This window comes from Lagopus leucura, unplaced genomic scaffold (assembly GCF_019238085.1).
Source record: "Lagopus leucura isolate 7727_CA_CO unplaced genomic scaffold, USGS_WTPT01 Super-Scaffold_100157, whole genome shotgun sequence".
Lineage (NCBI taxonomy): Eukaryota > Metazoa > Chordata > Aves > Galliformes > Phasianidae > Lagopus > Lagopus leucura.
The window spans coordinates 13,542,629-13,561,702 of record NW_024962334.1 but is presented as its reverse complement, the minus strand read 5'-3'; the positions used below and the strand labels follow the sequence as shown (position 1 = coordinate 13,561,702).

The 19,074-nt window shown below is 40.4% G+C and overlaps 1 long non-coding RNA gene across 5 annotated transcripts in view; it reads right to left on the bottom strand.

Moving 5' to 3' along the window:
* Positions 1–19,074, bottom strand: part of LOC122189617 — a 69,803-nt gene that overhangs the window by 25,279 nt on the left and 25,450 nt on the right. The window contains exons 7-8 of one of the 5 annotated variants that reach the window (XR_006181888.1): positions 13,320–13,454; positions 5,688–7,004 (exon numbers count right to left, since the gene is read on the bottom strand). This is a non-coding gene — a long non-coding RNA (uncharacterized LOC122189617). Of the gene's footprint in view, positions 1–5,687; positions 7,005–11,368; positions 11,471–13,319; positions 13,458–16,724; positions 17,149–19,074 lie in introns of those variants that run through there. The other 4 variants (XR_006181889.1, XR_006181890.1, XR_006181887.1 and 1 more) reach the window with 4 other exon arrangements.

Here is a 19,074-nt window from a genome sequence, read left to right as displayed (position 1 = left end):
ACTTTCCTAGCAGCTGGAGATAGCTGCTGTAATAAGGCCAGTCTCAGTTCTATGGAGAGGGATCCTTCCAGAGAGAAAACACAATGCTTCATATCTTTTTCACAAATTGTTTCCTACCATCAAGTTTCAGAGAATTGATTTCTGTTTGTAAGATATTTTTCCAATGGTTCTTCGCTCAGAGAAAGAGAATAGACAAATAAAGCCCTCATCCTTTACAAAAAAGGAATTGTGACTATGACAACTATACAGTATGCAACAGAACTTATAACCAGCATCACTAAAGCACAGCCAGCCCCACATTGGCTGGGTTAGTAGTACAAGCAGGTAAGCCAAAGACATAATGATTGCCTTCACAATCCCATCCACTGATCGTTTCCAAGAGACTTGAAGGAGGATAGGAGGAAGGGTGTCATAGTGTCTCTTCTTCTCAATTTTAATAATAGCTTTGCTGCTCCTACCTTTTTGAGATAGGTATTGTAGAATTAACAAACACACAGTTTGAAGTATAGAATGGTTAGGATAGTATTTTGCAGATTTATAGTTAGAAATATTATCACGGCAGAAAGATACAATCAAAAATGAAATGCTCACCCATGTCCCAGGCTCACAGTAGAAAACTTCTAAAGGAGAGATCCCCAGAAAAAGACCCTTCCCCAGTGGCAGTCAGCCCTTAAATGGGGTCTAGGAGAGGTGCAGCCAGGCTCCACCCCTTGCAGTCACACAGCTGAATCGCCTTCACCTGTGCTCCATGGCTGACTCAGTCCTTGCCTCAGGTGATCAATCAATGGTTCAGTCCCTGACTCAACATTTCCCATACAGGTATGTATACATAGCGAAAGTTTCTCTTCCAGACAAGTTCAGCCGTTTAAAGATTTTTTCTCTATTCTGCATCAAGAGACATCTGGCTAAATAAAACGTATTTTCTTCTTGCCAAAGATAAAGATCCAGAGACAGATTCATAATTCCCTTTTTGTAATTTCTTTCAAACGTTCAAACCCCATGGTTAAAAAAGTACATCTTCTTTAATACAGTCATGTCTGGCTTCCAACGTTTGAACTCACAGTACACAGACTTCTCAGAATATAGCATTTTCATCCACCTTTTACTTAGCATGGAAGGGATTTAAAATAAGCACTTTTCATTTTACATTATATTTTTCAAGGTGCAAGTACTTCCTTCAGTATTTTGGTTCCAGTGAAATCACTTGCCTGCTTCTGCTATTTATCTCATGATCATGAAGCTAGGCATTATCTTTGCTTACATTGTCAGAACATCAGAAGTGGGAGCCTGTACTGCACTGTGGCAACCCCCAGACTTTTTTTGGTGTTACTACTTATCCAACTCAACAAATACTGCCTGCAAACTATGCTCATGTACCCTGGCCAAAGCTTTGTTTGATCAGACTCCACGCACCCAATTATTACTCCACACAGTTTACTTGTTCTTATCTTTATTTCTATTCTACCAGCATATGATATTCACAGATTCATTTTACATCAACAGTAATGTTACATTTTTTTCCAGAACACTGATAAAATTTGTTGGTCAGCACAGTTTCTGGTACATGCCACCATGTGATGCCACTAGAAACAGACTCATTCAGAGGAAAATTCACATTAGCAACAGCTTTGCAATCTGCCATTTAGTAGGTTCTAAATTTATCATATCAGAGCTTTATTGACACTAATTGCTCATTTTGCAGCCTTGCCATGCAGTTGCTCTTTTTTTTTTTTTTTAGCTCGGATTGTTCAATGGCAGTGAACAGAACACGTTAAACCATGGAAATTTTTTATGTCTGCACAATAGTCTTCATCAAACAGACATGTAATTCCCAATGAAATTGGACTTTCCTGACAAGATTATTTTTTTGACAACATCATACTGACTATCATGAAATAATATTCACACAGTTTACCTCCACTTATATTTTTATTAATTAAATATTGTCTCAGTTTTGTCATTATTTTGTAAGGGACATATGTCAGGCTAGAAAGGCGATTACCTATATTAACCCATTTTTCCTTTTTAGCATACCATCACCAGATGATTGAAATAATTGGCTATTTCTCTTGATGCAAGGTCGTCAGATTTCCTGTGCAGAGTGCCTGATAGTAGCCTATCCCTAAGAGGACAGTGACCCTCCAGGCAGGAGGTTTGGGTCCTAATTTCCTACAAGGAGGAAACATTTCTGGGTTGAAACCATTTTTTAGTCTCTTTGCAGCCACAGACTGCTGTCACTGCACAAAGATCAAGTGACAGAAGTCACTTCTCAAGGTTTCCTTTTATTTGTGTACGTATATACATATATAAAGGAATGTAGAGCCTGGAAGCCTGAGCATTAGCCTGTTGTGATTTGGAGTTAGTCTGGTGACTGCTTGTTTTAGGTGATGACTGAGGTGTTTGTTGGCCATCAGATATGCAGGGCTGCCATGACATCTAGCCAGAGCACAGGTGACCAGAGCAGCTGGTAATCAGAATCACAGTGTAACTCAGGTGGGAAGGAATGTCAGGAGGTCTTTAGTTCAAAGCAAGGCTGGCTCTGATATCAGACCAGGTTGCTCAGGGATTTATGCAGCTAGACCTTGAGAAACCTCCCAGGATGGAAAGTGACTGCACATATCCCTTAGGTAGTTTACTCTGTTGCCTGACTTCCCATGCAGTGAAAACTTGGAAATCCGCTTGTCTCTTGTTTGCCTAACGTGCTGCACTACCAACAGCCTGGCTCCAACTTTTCATTTATCTCCTTGCAGGCCATCACATCTCCTGCCTGAAGAAGCCCCTCTTCCTCAGCCTCTTCTTAGAGGGCAAGCATTCCTAACCTGACTGTAGGGCCCTCTGCTCTTGGTTGTAGGTGCCTTTCCTGTGCTGAGGAGGGGACAAAGCTGGATGCAGTGCATTAGACGGAGTCTAGCAGCTGAAGTGCTGACTGAATGTTCTGTTTACCTAAATGCTTTCTTCCAGACACAACCCTTTTTCCCCACAGTTTCACCGGGTCCCTTAAGTGGGTTGCTTGTACCCTGCCTCCATTTTCCATTCCATTGCCACTTCAGCACAACAATTTGTTGCCTGGCTTTTGAAACTCACACAGCTCTGCCTTGTAGTTTGTCTGAGTAATCAGCATTCTGAAATAACAGTGATATTTTGAACAGATGAGAACAGGGCTGGTTTTACTAATGCTGACTGCTGTGGCAGACTACACAGCAGAACCAAAGGAATATGAAAAATCTCCTCTGTCTCTTCTCAGAACAGAGAGTGACAACAATGAATTAGTTTCCTACACCATCAGCCGTAGGGGCCTTTTCTGTACTAAGGAAATATGCCCTCTCTTCCCAGCCTACAGCCATCTGTATCAAGAAAAGTCTCTCAGCACTCTTGTTATTTATTCTGCCTGCATGGTCCCTCTGTGCTGTGGCTGCCGCCAAAGGCACAGATTCAGCTCAACACATTGCCAGGGAATGTTAAAAGCAGAAAAAGTCCCAGGAGCCAAGCAAATGGATGCAAAAATGTACATTCTCTTCCCACTCCAGTAAAAGCAGAGACTGTTGCGGAATGATTTCGTGGAGTGTTTAAGATAAAGAGCCCTGAAAAGTCAGGGGAATCATTTTAGATGTTGTGAGAATGGGCATAATTCCATGCACAGATAGTTGATCATTTCATTTTATAGGGTTTGCCTGCATCACCAGCTATGACAGCCAAATTGCCCTCTTCATGATCAGACTTATTAGACAAGGAGAAAACCCTCCGTGGGTCCACCAGTTTGATGAACTCCATAGCATGCAGGGACAAGCAGGTGTATCAGTGGTGTCAGAAAAACACTGAAAAAAGCATTAGGTATCCCAGCAAGCTTGGGGAGAGAGTAGTACATACATATAAAGTCCACAGGCCAGAAACAGACAAAGTTCTAACAGCAATTGAAAAATTTGGTTCTCTCTATCATTTCTAATTTGTAAAGCTTTTTTCTTTCACATGCTCTGTAAATGCTTCTTTCTCAGCCTTGCACAAGCCCTCTCTTCCCAGACAGAGAACACTTGCTTCTCCCAGTCCTCTTAGGTTCTTGCTGGCAAGGCACATGCTGGGCCTCCTTCAGAGCTGAGTCCTCTGAAGAGGTTGAAATTCAGAAAACCAATGGTAAATTGGGGAAAAACATGTGTGGGAGAGGGTAGTTCTTAGGCAACATGATTTTTAACAGAAAAAAAGGAAAGCAGATGAACCTGTTGCAACTGGCTCGTCCAGATGTTTCATAAATCAGCAAAACCTGTAGGCAACCAGGCCCAACCATCAAAATAAATAATTCATTAAATTGTTTTGTAAAACTAATACCACACTCAATGAAAGTTAAAAAAAAAAAAAAAAAGCTGGCAACGCTTTGAGTTGGATACTGTATTTTGAAAGACGGCTGTTGAGCACTTTTAATCCCAAAATTAGTAGGACAAAAGCTTATTAGTTCAAATATTGTTTTCTTGAGATAAATTTGAATTTTCTTCCTCTGAAAGAGGAAACATTGGGAAGAATCAATTACTGAAAAGTGTATAAAAATCTGGTCAGAGTACTCTCAGCCTAAGAACATATTTCATTTTAATCACTGGGACACAAATATTAACTATTGCAGGAATAGACTAAAAGCTCAAGCCTTTTTCTAAATGAGGCACGTGAAAGGGAATTTAGATCTGTTTCTCGCTCATTCATATTAGTAATAAGCTATTTCAAGTAATTACATTGCAGTGAATACAGTGAGATCTGCTAAAATGAAATGGCTGTTTTTTGTTATAAGGGATCACAGATCCATTCCATACATTTCTGTGCATGTGGAAAGTCATTCTAGCACAGGAAGATATTGTTCCCATCATGCTATTGTTCCACAGATGTTATTCATCTCTGGATTACAGCAGAATACAGTGGTTGTGCCAGCTGATGCAAATAAATGCCTGCTCCAAAAATGCATGGATTGAATGTGGGAGACACAATAAACAGCAGGAGGTTGTGACCCCAAAGATATACCTTGCAGCCCAGAGAGGCTGTGTGAGCATGCTTGCCAAAGTTAACAACAGGGATCACCAGTAGGATGGATCAAGAGCTGACTGTGTTCTGTGTTGTTATGTTTTTCTGAACATGCTTTATTTTTTAAAAGGTGGCAAAACATAACTAAAGAACATATTTAATACTGATGTATGTCTGGGAAGCTTCTACCAACAGCAGCCTCTTTTCATTTGCGCAATTCCAGTTTCAACGATCCATTTACATCACACTGGGGAAGTCCTATTCATGCATCATTTGCAATATGAACCATCTGTTTTACTTCAAAACAGAGATAACAGGCAGTGCAGTCTCAACACTGAAGGGATTCATTTCAGAATCTTTGTGTGCATTTGTTAAAATAATTTACTTCTGAATGTTAAGCTTTAAAACACTGTCAGACCAAACAGTGACCTGCAAAGATCACAGTGATTTAATTAAAACTGTATAAAATGTCAGAGTTGGCTTAACACTCAAGCAGGAAGGAAAATATTGCCAAGTTCCCACCCCTGTGGGGTGAGAAATCATTGGTTTGTATCTGCTGCACAGAGATGAAAATAATCTTTTTAGTCAGAAGGAATTATGAATTAGAAGCAGACTTACCTTTGATAGCAACATTAGCACATACGAAAATGTAACAGTCTCTGGTGTAATAATTACTGAAGTTGTTTCATGACTCATTCTTAAGATTTTACACCAAAGGCATTAAAAGCTTCCTTTTCAAATTCAGTAGTGTATTTATATATATTTGCTTTTAAAACAGTTAAGCCATCTCTGCAGAGAAGTAGCCAGTTTCAATCTCATTAAAGCCTCACTGCATCAGCTTAATGGTAACACATAGTTCTCCACCTCCTAAGACTTGCTCAGCTTTAACAGCACCCAATAAGCAGGTAGGAACAGTACAATTAAAACTAAGAATTTCTTTGCTTTTAGGTCTACATTCAACTGCTAAACCAACTTTCACGCTTTCTCTCCTCTGTCCACTTTTTTCTCTATATCAAGCTTTGCAGGTCACCAATACATGTAACGTCAAATCAGCTACCTGTTTGCACCACTTAACAAAAAACAAACAAACAAAATCAAAACCAACCAAAGAACAAACAAACAAAAAAAAAAAAAAAAAAAAAAAGCCTTTCTTACACAGTGAAATGGTCTCCTTAACATTAACTGCTCTTACACAGCATTCAGTGTCCCCATTCTAAATGGTCTCTTTTTAAAAAGGGATGACTGAGCATTTGAACTAATCTAACATCAATAAATTTGGAGTACTTACTTACATTTTAGGATATAGCGCTCAGAGTGACGTGCCCTCAGCCAGAGCAAGAGGCACATGCATTTCCTTTTGCTTATAATTTTTGTAGCTGTTAATTTATGTTGTCTAATACGGTGCGACCTTTTCTCTCTACAACTACTTTCTATCCATCATATCATTCTGGAAATTGTCTCCAGATTGCGTTTCCCAATTCTCTTTGTGTTCCCTTTGGATAAAACCTCCTAAGATACTTAGCATGAATAAAAGCTTGCACATCCTTGAGTATCTATTGCTGCTTCAGTCAGTATTTCCTTGAATTTCATTTCAATTTCAACCACCAGCACTGACTTCAATAGAGTGAAAATCTCTGTGTAGTCTGATCTTCAGCTAATTTCTTCTGCGGCTTCACTTTCAAGCTTGATAGTAGGTAAATGCTTATTTTACACTCATTCCATACTAAGTAAAAGCATGTCAGCATCTCACTTCTTCCATCTCAGTTTGAGCTGTGGTTGGTTTGACTACTACATATTTCACCTTGTTCAGTAGTGTCCTCTGAGTTATTTGTTTCTTCCAAAAGCTTTGATGAATTCCAGAGAAAGAAATGCTTTTGTAGTCTGTGTTGAGATTTCATATGGCACCAAAACAAATAGCAGTTCTTTCATCTGTGGTGACACACTATTGCCAGATTTCTCTGCTTCATCTCCACAGATCTCCTTGGCTCTCAGATGATCTGTAATCTCTGAAGCAGGAAGACAGAGGCTGAAAGTCATGTAGTCATGTACAGCACCCTTTTCTTTTGCAGGGCGTTTTTTTGTTTGTCTGTTTGTTTTTTTCCTTGATTAATCTGAAGCTGTCACTGGTGTATAGATAAAAGATACAGATACAGATAAAAGAAGTTCAATTTAGAAGTTAGAGTACATTACAGAAATGTTCACTCATCAAATTTAGCAGGCCTTCTGCTGTTTTCTGGATGTTGTTCAAAGAGCTGGTTTGAACCAACATGTGTTAATAACTGACCCAATGTCACAATTTTGTTCAAATATTATTTTACGTAAAAGTATATATATTTTTTAAAATTATATTTTTCCCAGAGACACAGATAAAAACAGAAACTCACCTACCTAATTCTATGATTCTATGATTCTTTTTTTATTTCTTTATCATTCAGTGCATCTCTAAGAAACACCAAGTTTCACACAGGGAAAAACTTATTTTTTCATCCTCTAGCTCATAACTGAAGGGGTGCTGTACCTATTATGTTGCTTTCTTTATGTTCATCAGAAAGGGCTTCATAAAATAGGGCATTAAAAGCTTATGAGTATCTCATATGTAAAGCAGTTTATCAGGCTGAGCAAAGTGACTGAGAATAAGTAGAATAGAATTTAGGCCATAGAACTGGAAAAAGTTTTCTCCTTTGACTGAAATTTAATCTTCGTTTTCTTCTGGTCTGCCTTAAGTACATCCATCACAAAGAGCTTAAATCATGCTGTAGCTCATGGGTATTTCTATGCTGTTGTCAGAATAGAGGTAACCCTGATGTCATGAAATGCCAGTAACATTATGCCCAGCATAATATAGATAAGCTAAAAGCAATGTAACCTTTAAAAAATAAGGCTGCTATTTAGCTACTGCACGTATTAGCTACCCAGCACCCCAGGCTAGAAAACTGGATGATGCAAGCGTCTAACTTTTAGTGCAAATGTATTTGTACATGAAGTATCCACGCTTCAGTGCCTGTGGCTTCCTAAACAAGCTCACCTTCTAGGGTAGAATGTTATGAGCTGAGACATTTTACAAATCACAGAGAGAAAGAGTGCATGTTTTGGCTGAAGAATGGGAGAGACCAGCCATGTAGCAGTAGTGGTGGTCAGGATGAGAGTGATTCAGACACAGCCACTTGAGAATGGGGTCTGCTACAAAGCATGATGGGAAAAAATACAAAGGAAAATATGTTCAATGCAATCATACAATGGCCTGGGTTGAAACGGACCATAAAGATCATCTAGTTTCAACCCCCCTGTAATGGACAGGGTTGCCAACCACCAGACCAGGTTGCCCAGAAGCCACATCCAGCTCTGACCTGAATGCCTCCTGGGATGGGGCATCCACAACACCATCACAGAATCACAGAATGGCCAGGATTGGAAGAGACCTCAAGGATCATCCAGCTCCAACCCTCCTACCACAGGTAGGGCCACCAACCTCCCCATTTAATACTAGACCAAGCTGCCCAGGATCCCATCCAGGGCATCCACAACCTCTCTGGGCAGATGTTCCAGCACCTCACCACTCTCTCTGTAAAGAACTTCCCCCTGATATCCAGCCTAAATCTTCCCTCCCTCAACTTAAAACCATTTCCCCTTGTCCTGCTGTTATCTACCCTTTCAAAGAGCCTCCTGTACATAGGCTCCCTTTGGGTACTGAAAGGCTGCAATTAGGTTACTCTGCAGCCTTCAACCTTCTTGGGCAATCTGTTCCAGTGCATCACCACCCTGAGTGAAGAACTTCCTCCTAATATCTAACCTAAACCTCCCCTGTCTCAGTTTAAAACCATTCCCCCTTGTCCTATCACCATCCACTCTCGTAAACAGTCATTACCCCTCTTGTTTAAATGCTCCCTTCAATTACTGGAAGACCACAATGACGTCACCCCAAAGTCTTCTTATCTTCAAGCTAAGCAAGCCCAGTTCCTTCAACCTTTCCTCATAGGAGAGGTGCTCCAGCCCTCTGATCATCTTAGTGGTCCTCCTCTGGTCTTGTTCCAAGAGCTCTGCATCTTTTTTGTACGGGGGGGCTCCAGGCCTGGACACAGTTACATCTATTCAGATCTAGTCAAGCACTGTGGGCCCAGCATTTTTAAACAGGCTGTGATTTCACTTTCCCTCTTTCCAATGCCCTGTAAGCAAGAGATTTTTAGTTAAATAAATGCAATTGGAAAGGACAGCATTTAGCTTTCTAATCACCTGCTGGCCCCTGTAATTTATTGCCCCTGAAATCTGTCTCCAGGAAGATGTTAGCAATTTAATTATTCTTCAAATAAACTTGATATGCACATATCTGTATCTACAGGTGCTGAAAGTGTTCTCAGGCATATTGCATGAGGTGTTTCATTCAGATAATGTAGTAACTGGGGCTTCTTGGTTAGATTCAGCTAGAATCATGCTATATTGCTCTGCTCCATATACATATACACAGAATGTATTCTTCCTTCAGTTTTTAAAAGCAACCTTTTAACTGCAAGGTGCTGCATGGCTGTTTCTCTTGAATATTTATTCACACTATTTTTTCTGATCCTAAGGAGAACACAACAGTCTGCAGTTAGTACAACTTGACAAGAGATACATAAATTACATTTTCTTTTTGCTTTCTAGATGACTGTGTGACTTAAGGTTTTCTATTGTAGAAGAACAGCACATTATTTTAGTAAGCAAAATTAATGATGTGATGGACTCAGCCCTGCTCTTCTCTAGCAAGAGTTATTCTCCCTAGGACAAGGTAGAATAAATAGGAAAGGCCCACAGCTATGCTCAAGTGAGGCACTGATCATCTATGGCAACTCAATCTTCTTCGGGCTTAAATGTGTTCTTTACAGGAGTGAAAAGCTGAAAATAGAAAGTCTCTGCAGCCCAGCAGAATGAGGTGATGGCTGTTGTGCAACTCATTTAGTGCCTGGAGCTGCCTTTCCGATCCCCTCTCTCTGGCATAGTGAGGAGTTTTGAGGGGAAAGGAATCTAATTCCCACTGTGGCACATAGAGGTGTGGAGCTGTGCGCTCCACATTTGACTGCTTTATATAATATGTTCCTGGGGTGATAATCCTCACACTATGCATGTACGTAAATAGCTATTTGTTTTTAGCACAGCCTCTTTCTCAGAAAACCATTTGGAACCTTTCAAGTTATTTTCTTGCCAGTAATTCCTTTTCTTTTGATATAATGATGAATTTCAGTACAAACACAATACAAGCCAAAAAGGGAAATCTCTCCAAAATTAGAGTGCTGAATGCCCAGCCTAGGAGACCAACTGCATTAATACCAGCACATCCCTGAAAAGAGCAGCAGCCAGCAATGCACATAGCATGATAACCACAGACTGCAGACTACCACCCTGTGTGCCCTCTTTACTGACTATTTATACATTGGTGTTATCTCTTCCAAAAGTGCCTGAAGCAACCTGGCACAAAGATTAGGAACCCACTGTCTTCATTACAAACCTCTATGCCAGATACAGTGTTTGCAAGACATGTTTATCTGTTTGCCTGCAGTAAAATGGTTAATCGATCTGAAAACAGAAAGGCTTATAAGACTTTCTGCCTGAAGTGTTTACAGTACTTGGGACAATACTTTGGGAAAACTTCATGTCCACCTGTCCTAACACAATCAATTCCACCTTTCACAAGTTTTAAGCAGTTCTTTACTAGGTACCTTCGTTGTTATTTATTACTGCTGTACCATTCACCACATATTCAGCAACATTTGGCAGGTGACCAGCTGATAGCAGTAAAGACTTCTTCCATTTTTCATGAGCAGAAGTAAGCTCTGATGTTGAGGTGCTGCAGACACCCCTTCCTTTGTTGTACATGCTTTCAAAGACTTTCCAGTGCAAGCATTTGGGTGGAACATTGGGAATGAGACTGTATCATTAGAGCAGCTGTGATGGAGCGCCCATTTCCAGCTTGACAGTGGCGTAGCAGGCAGGGACTGAGTCTGTGCAGCCCAGGGAAGGAGTTAGGAGCATGGCTTTTGCTGTTGCATAAGCTTAGCCAAAATATGAGACTGCTGTAGAATATGCACAGCAAGCTTTGATTACATCCAGATCACCCACAAGTCACATTAAATGGCGTATGAAATAAAAACTGACCCAAGATGCAGGTGTCAGGGTCAGGCGGCTGACCCAGCCTCACTGGAGTTCTTCACCTGCATCCTAATGCAATCCTAATTTCCAAAGCCTCCAGTTTCAAAATCCGTCCTTTGATGTGGCTCAGTGATCTTTTCAGGTGGTTTATTCCACAGCCTGATCTGCTTTAGCACTGAGAAAAGTTTATACCTGACCTGAATCTCTGCTTCTTTACACAGAACTGATCAGCCTTCATTTTATCCCTCACAGCTCTGGGTAAGAGAAACTATTTTTCTTTCGCTTCTTTTCACATTTCAAATGTTTGTACAGCATCACCATCTTTCTCTGGATTTGGAGCTTTTATTGAAGCCTTATGAGAGAAGGGAAGAAAAAGGATGTATCAAGACAGAGACAGATAGAGATCTCCAGAGTAAATTATAGGAGAATCTGTGTTGCACCATATATAGTATCTGTATGTCTATGTTGAGCCAAATTTTTGGAGGAGGATGCTTATGATCATACCCATAAAAATGTACAAACATACACATGCACAAATTAATTCTCATCATAAATATTATTCATTAACTAGCTACTTTTCTTAATGCTACAAATAACTCCACCCCCTGCAAAAGAAAAAATTGTGAATAGTCTCTAATAGCAGCCAAGCTTCAACTATAACACAATCCCTATGAGAGAGCAGCTAGGAAGGATTATTTTTCCCTTCCATGCCTTTTACTGGGTTTTGTAAGCCCTTTTTCCAGGCCAGCTGGATACTGGTACAGATGTCTCAGCAGTCTGATTCCACGTGGCAGGCTTTATCTCAATACTTTTAATCAAATTTATACACTCTCAGGAACACCAAATAAGTCTGAGTGTGAAGGAGTCAAAGAGCACAGCAGTATGTGTTGGTGCATGAGTAGAAGCCCCATACCCTCCACTTTCCATTAGTCATAAGATCTTTTTACCTCATCTATGTTCTTCTACAGCCTGCAATGCTGGGTCTCTCTGGGGGCAATCTACCAGACTCTCTACCAGGCACTAGCTACCCAGTGCTCCCACAAGTCTGGAATATACGATGATAGCTCTGGCTGCTGCCAATGTCCTCAGCATACTGAGCTTGTGCAGACTGCAAGCTCCACGTGGCCAGGCAGAACTCTGAATGGAAGAGCTGAAGCTCTACACCTTGGAAACTGTTTCAAACCCAGCAGCCCTCCATATGATTTAATTTTCAAAGGCACTGAGATTACTACCAGAAGGCAGTGTCAGTGCTGGCTGTGATCAAGAGGGCTGTGCCTAGGAAGAGTAAGAACGGCCCTCCGATTAATTTTTACTGAATGGATGTGTGAGAGCAGAAATCTTGGGCAGAAATGCCCCTGGTATGGCTGTGGGACAAATTCAGAAATACTTGCACCAGCTTTGGTCCAATAAGCCTCAATAAGCTTAATTTACCCATATCTCCATCAGGTAGGTATTGTTTTAGTGCTATGGTGCTAGCTAGTTTTCTTTAACCTAAAAAGGCCAAATGAGCAGAGGGAGATTCTGGGTAGAAAGTAATGATTTCCAGCTATTCAGAGCTGCATGCTCTGGGGGAGTCATTTGCCATGTTTGGAGCTGTGGCAGAGTGATAGATGGCATTTCTAAACCATCAGCTCTGAAAGGCAAACAGTATAGCCTGTCTGCCTGCTTGCTGAAATCTGGCGAGAACTGAATTACACAGAGAAGAAAGGACAACCATATCATTTGCACAGCATGCCATATATTCTCTTGTCTCTCTCCTCTTTCTGCCTCAGCTGTCTTCTCTAGAGAAGTACTGAAATATAATCCTTTCTTCTAAGAACACTGTGAATAATTCTTTTCTGGATAAATTGACAAATTAAACCTGGGGAAAATGGCTGGTCCTAATGGCACAGTAGCTAGTTGAACAAAGTCCAATTAGCTTTATGGCCCAATAATCTGAAGTGCACTAAAAAAAAATTTCATCAAAAGATGCTGGCAGAGAAAGACAAAATTTTAAAGCATTCCCTGCACAAGACCATTCACATGCAGTACATTAGCTTTTTCTGCCTGTTCCCTCCCTACATCAAGAAGAAAGCTGTATTCTTTTTCTACACTGTCTCTGTGAATGTTTTTTAAATGCTAGTTCTCCATTATGTATGTTTACAGCAATGACTTTAAATTATAAATTTATCCATATTAACTCTTATTTTAAGAAGAAATACCTGCTTTTTCCAAGGTTGATAGATTCTTCTACAGTTTTATCATCTCACTTGCATTTTTCTTTCTGATATTTGTCCACTGTCAGGACTGAAGGAAGAGTTTGGCCACATTAGAAATGGTTTCAGTTCTGCTGAGAGCTGCTGAGAAACAAACAAGTTTATATTTGATGTGATTTCATATTAACAGGGGATGACCTTATCTGAGGGCAGCCTTAAAATGGAAGTCAGTCTCAAGCTTGAGAGTAAGCAGACAAGTAGTCCTTATGTAAGTAGTAATAAGTGTTTATGACATTGTTCAGATATCTTCATTGTTCTTAGCTGTACTCGTGCAATATTTTGTTTAATTTTCTTTCTCTACTGTAATCTTAACGTAGTCACAATGGATTTGATTATATGTTGTTGCTCTTTCTTGGCTTATTGCAAACTGCTGGCAAACAAACCAGAACTCAAATGTGCTCCTGAAAAAATGAGCTGTTTAAGAAATCCAAAAACAAACACATTCTTTGTAAAGAATTTGTAAACTGAACAAAGGGACATGTCTCTATGGTGTGCTAAATGAACATACTGCCTGTAGTTAGCAGCACAATTGAGATATAAAGAAAAAGAGCCGTAATAGAGAAGATTAGCAACCTTCTAGTATCTAGAGGGGTGCTGTAAGAAAGAAGGGGACAGACTCTTTAGCAAGGTCTATTGTTATAGGACAAAAGAGAAATGGTTTCAAATTAACAGAGGTGAAATTTAGATTGGACATAAGGAAGAAGCTTTTTATGATAAGGGCAATGTTGCTGGTGGAAGAGCTCATCCCCAGAGATGCTCAAGGTCAGGCTGGATGGGTCTCTGAGCAAACTGATTTACCTGTAGGTGACCCCTGTTCATTGCAGAGGAGCAGTCCTCGGTAACCTTTAAGAGTCTCTTTCAACTCAGATGATTCTATGATTCTATGATTCTATAACCATAGATGGATATCTAATTTCTACTCATTTCATAATTCTGATTAAGAACACTATTGGCCTAACCTATAACACAAATATATAGGACAAATCCCTATGCCTTGCATGGTTTCACAGCTTGCTTTTGCTGTTCTGTTCCCAGGAAGCAATAGCTTCAACAAAAGCCCTTGTTGGGTCTTTGGATCCTGCAGCTGGTTCCTACTTCAGTATCACACCAAGAAACTGAGAGCCTCCAAATTAAAAGTTGTGGAAAAGAAGGAATCAGATACCAGCCAGGGAGATGCATATTTGTGAGCAGATGGTCAGAGCAGTGGTCAGAGATGTCAACACGGGGATCTGTTGCAGCATTGTGATAAACTTTGCTCTTCATTTTCTTTGCATCTTTTCTAAGTATCCATAACAAGGCACCAGTTTGAGGCCAGATACAGTATCGTGTTCAAACCAAACTGAGAGTTTCTTTTGTGTTATTAAAACAAACAGACAAAGACAAACTAAGAAGCATTTAGTCATTAGACATGGTTGAAGGAAGGGATGCTATTCAGAGGGACCTCGAGAGGCTAGAAAGGTGGGCCCGGGTGAACCTGATGAGGTTCAACACGGCAAAGTGCAAAGTTTTGCACTTGGGCCGGAGGAATCCCAGGCATCCATACGGCTGGATGGAGTGGTCCTTGAAAGCAGCCCTGTGGAGAAGGACCTGGGGGTCCTGATAGATGAAAAACTTAATATGAGCCAACAGTGTGCTCTTGCGGCTCGGAGGGCAAATGGTATCCTGGGGTCCATCAAAAGAAGGGTGGCCAGCAGGGACAGGGAGGTGATTGTCCCCCTCTACTCTGCTCTTGTGAGGCCCCATCTGGAGTACTGCGCCCAAGTGTGGAGCCCACAGTACAAAAAAGACAGGGAGCTGTTGGAGAGGGTCCAGAGGAGGGCCACTAGGATGTCAGGGGACTGGAGCACCTCCCCTATGAGGACAGGCTGAGGGAGCTGGGCTTGTTCAGCCTGGAGAAAAGAAGGCTGTGGGATGACCTCATCACAGCCTTTCAATACCTAAAGGGAGCCTACAAAGGGGAGGGGAATCAACTCTTTGAAAGGGTTGATACTTGTAGGACAAGGGGAAATGGTTTTAAGTTGAGGGAGGGGAGATTTAGGTTGAACATCAGGGGAAAGTTCTTTACCCAGAGTGTGGTAAGGTACTGGAACAGGCTACCCAGAGAGGTTGTGGATGCCCCGTCCTTGGAGGTGTTCAAGGCCAGGTTGGATGGAGCCCTGGGCAGCCTCGTTTAGCATTTAACATGGAGGTTGGTGGCACTGCATGTGGCAGGGGGGTTGGAGATTCATGATCCTTGAGGTCCCTTCCAACCCTGGCCATTCTGTGATTCTGTGATTAGTTTTGGTGCTGAGAGAACTTTGACACATCCATCACATTCATCTGCTATTTCTTGTCTTATGCTGGGCTTGTCAGCTCTCTGGGCCACAGACAATTTCTCTGTCTGCACTGCTCCTGATTGCCACAGCAATAAGAGAGGAAAATAGTAATTACAATCTGCTGAGGTTTGTTCATAATAATATGTAGATACTGAATGTTTCCTCAAGTGAACAAAACCACTGTGCCTCACTTTCAAAATGCTTTGATTTGAACTAATCACTCACAGAGTCATTTTATGCACATATGAATGATTTCAGCTTGCTTCCCCATGGAGGATATCTTGCAACCACAGACTGAGGTTTATTTGATGAAACATAAATACGTACTCTTGGTGCTGAACTAGACCTTCAGAGAGCAAGCAATGGCTGCCCAGACACAGCTGGGTGACTCTGTGCTGATGAAATTGAGGGGTATTACAGCTACAGCCACTTTTCTAATCTGCTCTCATTCATACTGAGACTGAGTGATGGTCTGAGCTAGGTGACTGCACTACTGAAGTAAAGAGATTGCTGCTAAGAGGGCTAGGATATAACTATGAAGAGGGATTTCTTCACCCCTATCTGGCTGACCTATTCAATGCAAAATCCCTCACTAGAAGACCTCAGCACATAGATTTTGCAGGCATTAATGTGCTTTCCAAGCAAATCCCTGCATCCATTTCAGTTTTCCCCAATACTAGTCATGATTTTAGTTGCTTTGTATGGGCATAATTAGCCCAACTCGTGAATATTAAAAAGCATGTAGAAGTGTGTGAGGCACTACTGGTCATCAGTATATTAGACATACAGAAGGTCAAAGGATCCAGAAGGTTACTTACTAATTAATTTAATTTTGGAATAGAGGTCAGGCAAGCAGTTACTCTGCAAGGAAAATTGTCCATACCCCAGGGTCTAAGAACTCCCTGTGTTCCAATAAACCTAGAATAAGTGTAACAGGCAGAAATGGTAAATGTATCATGACCCACTTTACTCTGCAGCGCTTGCAATAGCTGGTGCCTTTGTCACCACCACCTGGTATTTTCTTAACAAGGTTGTTAACGAAATCTGCAGAAGCTGTGTTTATCTGTCCATGTGGGAGATCTGGCCATGAAATATCAGGCAGTACCTGTGCTGCAGAGTGCTTTATTACGTTCCAGTTTTCTTCCAGGTGAAGCTCTGACTTGGTTTTGGCCTGCTATACCAGTTGTGAGACCAGCTGTTCTTTGAATTGTGAAGTTAACTAGCAGAAACGTCAGAGAACTTGGCTTAATTGGGCTCTAAGAACAAAAAGCATTGGAGTGGAAGCCAAAGAACCTTCTTTGCTTACAAAGATGCTGAATGCCTACTCAGAAAGTCTTATTTTTGGAGGTGTGACTATCCAGACAGAGCACCCAGTCCTCTGCATGCATGAACAGTCTTGCTCTTCACATGATCAACAGTAGGGGCACACTGGCTGGATTACCCACTTGATTGATCTTTACCTAGAAGAGACCAGAAAAGTGGAGGTGTCCAACAGCCTATGGGAGGTACAGTTCCACTCATTGACTGTCCACAAAAAAATTGAAACTTGTTTCAGGAAAAATGCTACTCCTTCATTGTGTTTTCCTAGAATTACAATCAATAAATTCTATGTGGATCTCTATGGACAGTGGACAATGCTGCAATGCCTATAAAAATGCAGTAAGGCAAAACTGAAGAGCTTCTGTTTCAGAAAAGTTTGTGTAAATCCTGTCTATTCTATTATTTTCAGTAACTGTCATCTCATCAAAACTACAGCTTTACAGACTAAACATACAGAATTGAAGGAAGCCAGCATATGCTATTTTAGTGACAGTGCATTATCTAAAGTAGACCTTCTATCTGTTTCAGACCTAATTACTGCATTGTCTTTTATGTAACTTGATATATAAGTGAATTAAACGCTTATGTGAGTGCTTCATACAATGTGAAACGCAGCTGTGACATTTTTACAAACAAAACAGTGCTAAATGTTCTGGACACTGAATTTCATTTTTACACTGTTTACAAAAATATTCCTTTGTAGCAAATATTTTTGCCTCTTACTTAGTAATACACAATTGTAATCTGCAGAACCATAAAGCACCCATTTAGATTGCAATAAAATGCTGGATATTTTTATCTGACAAAGTAAAGATGGTGAGCTTAGCGATCAAAACAGCCATCTCTATTATAAGCATTCAGATAAGCATTCCTAACCTAGCTGTTGCCAAACAAAGACAGATTAAGATTAATTGCAGTAATTAAACGAAGGGACAGGGTACAGCATCAGTAGGAGCAATGTATCACATTGGTTTTTTTCCAGATATTTTATACAACAGGAAAACAGAAAATCACATGACCTCTAGTTAGGCTGCGCACATTTTCTACAAGAGTTAACTATTCAGCTGAAAGTTATTTAAAAGGCATTCACATGTATAGTTTACCATAGAATATCTTTCGTTAAAAACTACCAGCTGGGAAAAGCAAGTCAGATTTAGAACATTTTCTTGATTAGATTATAGCCCTCTAAAATATTGTTTTTTTATTTTATTTTATTTTTGGTCACAGGGTTCAACATTTGTTTGATAAGTTTTGATGAAATGAGATTATTAGGGTCTCGTCAAACCTCTTGTTAAAAACCACACAATCAATAACCACCATTTTCTTTTCATTTTTTGTCTACGCAGTTGTTTTCTTGTTTTCGGATTGTGCTTGAGATTTGTTGTTTTTGTTTTGTTTTACTTATTTGTTTGGTGTTTTTTTTTTCTTGGTAGCTTGCTTCAGAGGACACACGCTCTGCCTGAAGCCTGTTTTGGTCACATAATGGGCTCAGGTTACGATGTCACTGGTCTCACAGCAGGGCACTGCAAATCAACTGTACTGCATTTACAAAACTCATCCAAAAGCCCAATATGTTAACTGTATCCTCAGAATAGAAAATAAAGGACAGCTGAATCTCCCTAAAAACACACTTTGCAAGAATGGAGGGCTAGAATAAAAATTCTACTCATATTTTGGACATCACTAGTCCTTGGCTAATGTAGTATGTAAGGTCTAAGCATAACTCCTGTGCATCTCCAAACATCCTGATCTTCCATGACAACTCTTCCCATCCCCCTTGACCCCAAATAGCTGATTTCAAGAGCAACCTCTTCCTAGCAAGACACAGACAGAGATTATTTCAATTAAAAAAAAAAAAAAAGTATAATTCCTCTTATCTCTACTTCAGTGTGGCATAAACACACACTGCTTTGACAGCATTGACACAGCTAAGGCTTTGTCATTAGTCAATAGATGAGAAATACACAAGTTAAGAAATCAATAGGCAGCTTTGCAGGCAGAAAGGAAGCAGAAGATAGAGAGCTGTGTTCTATAAGGTAAATATGTATTTTCCTCATTTAAGCTTA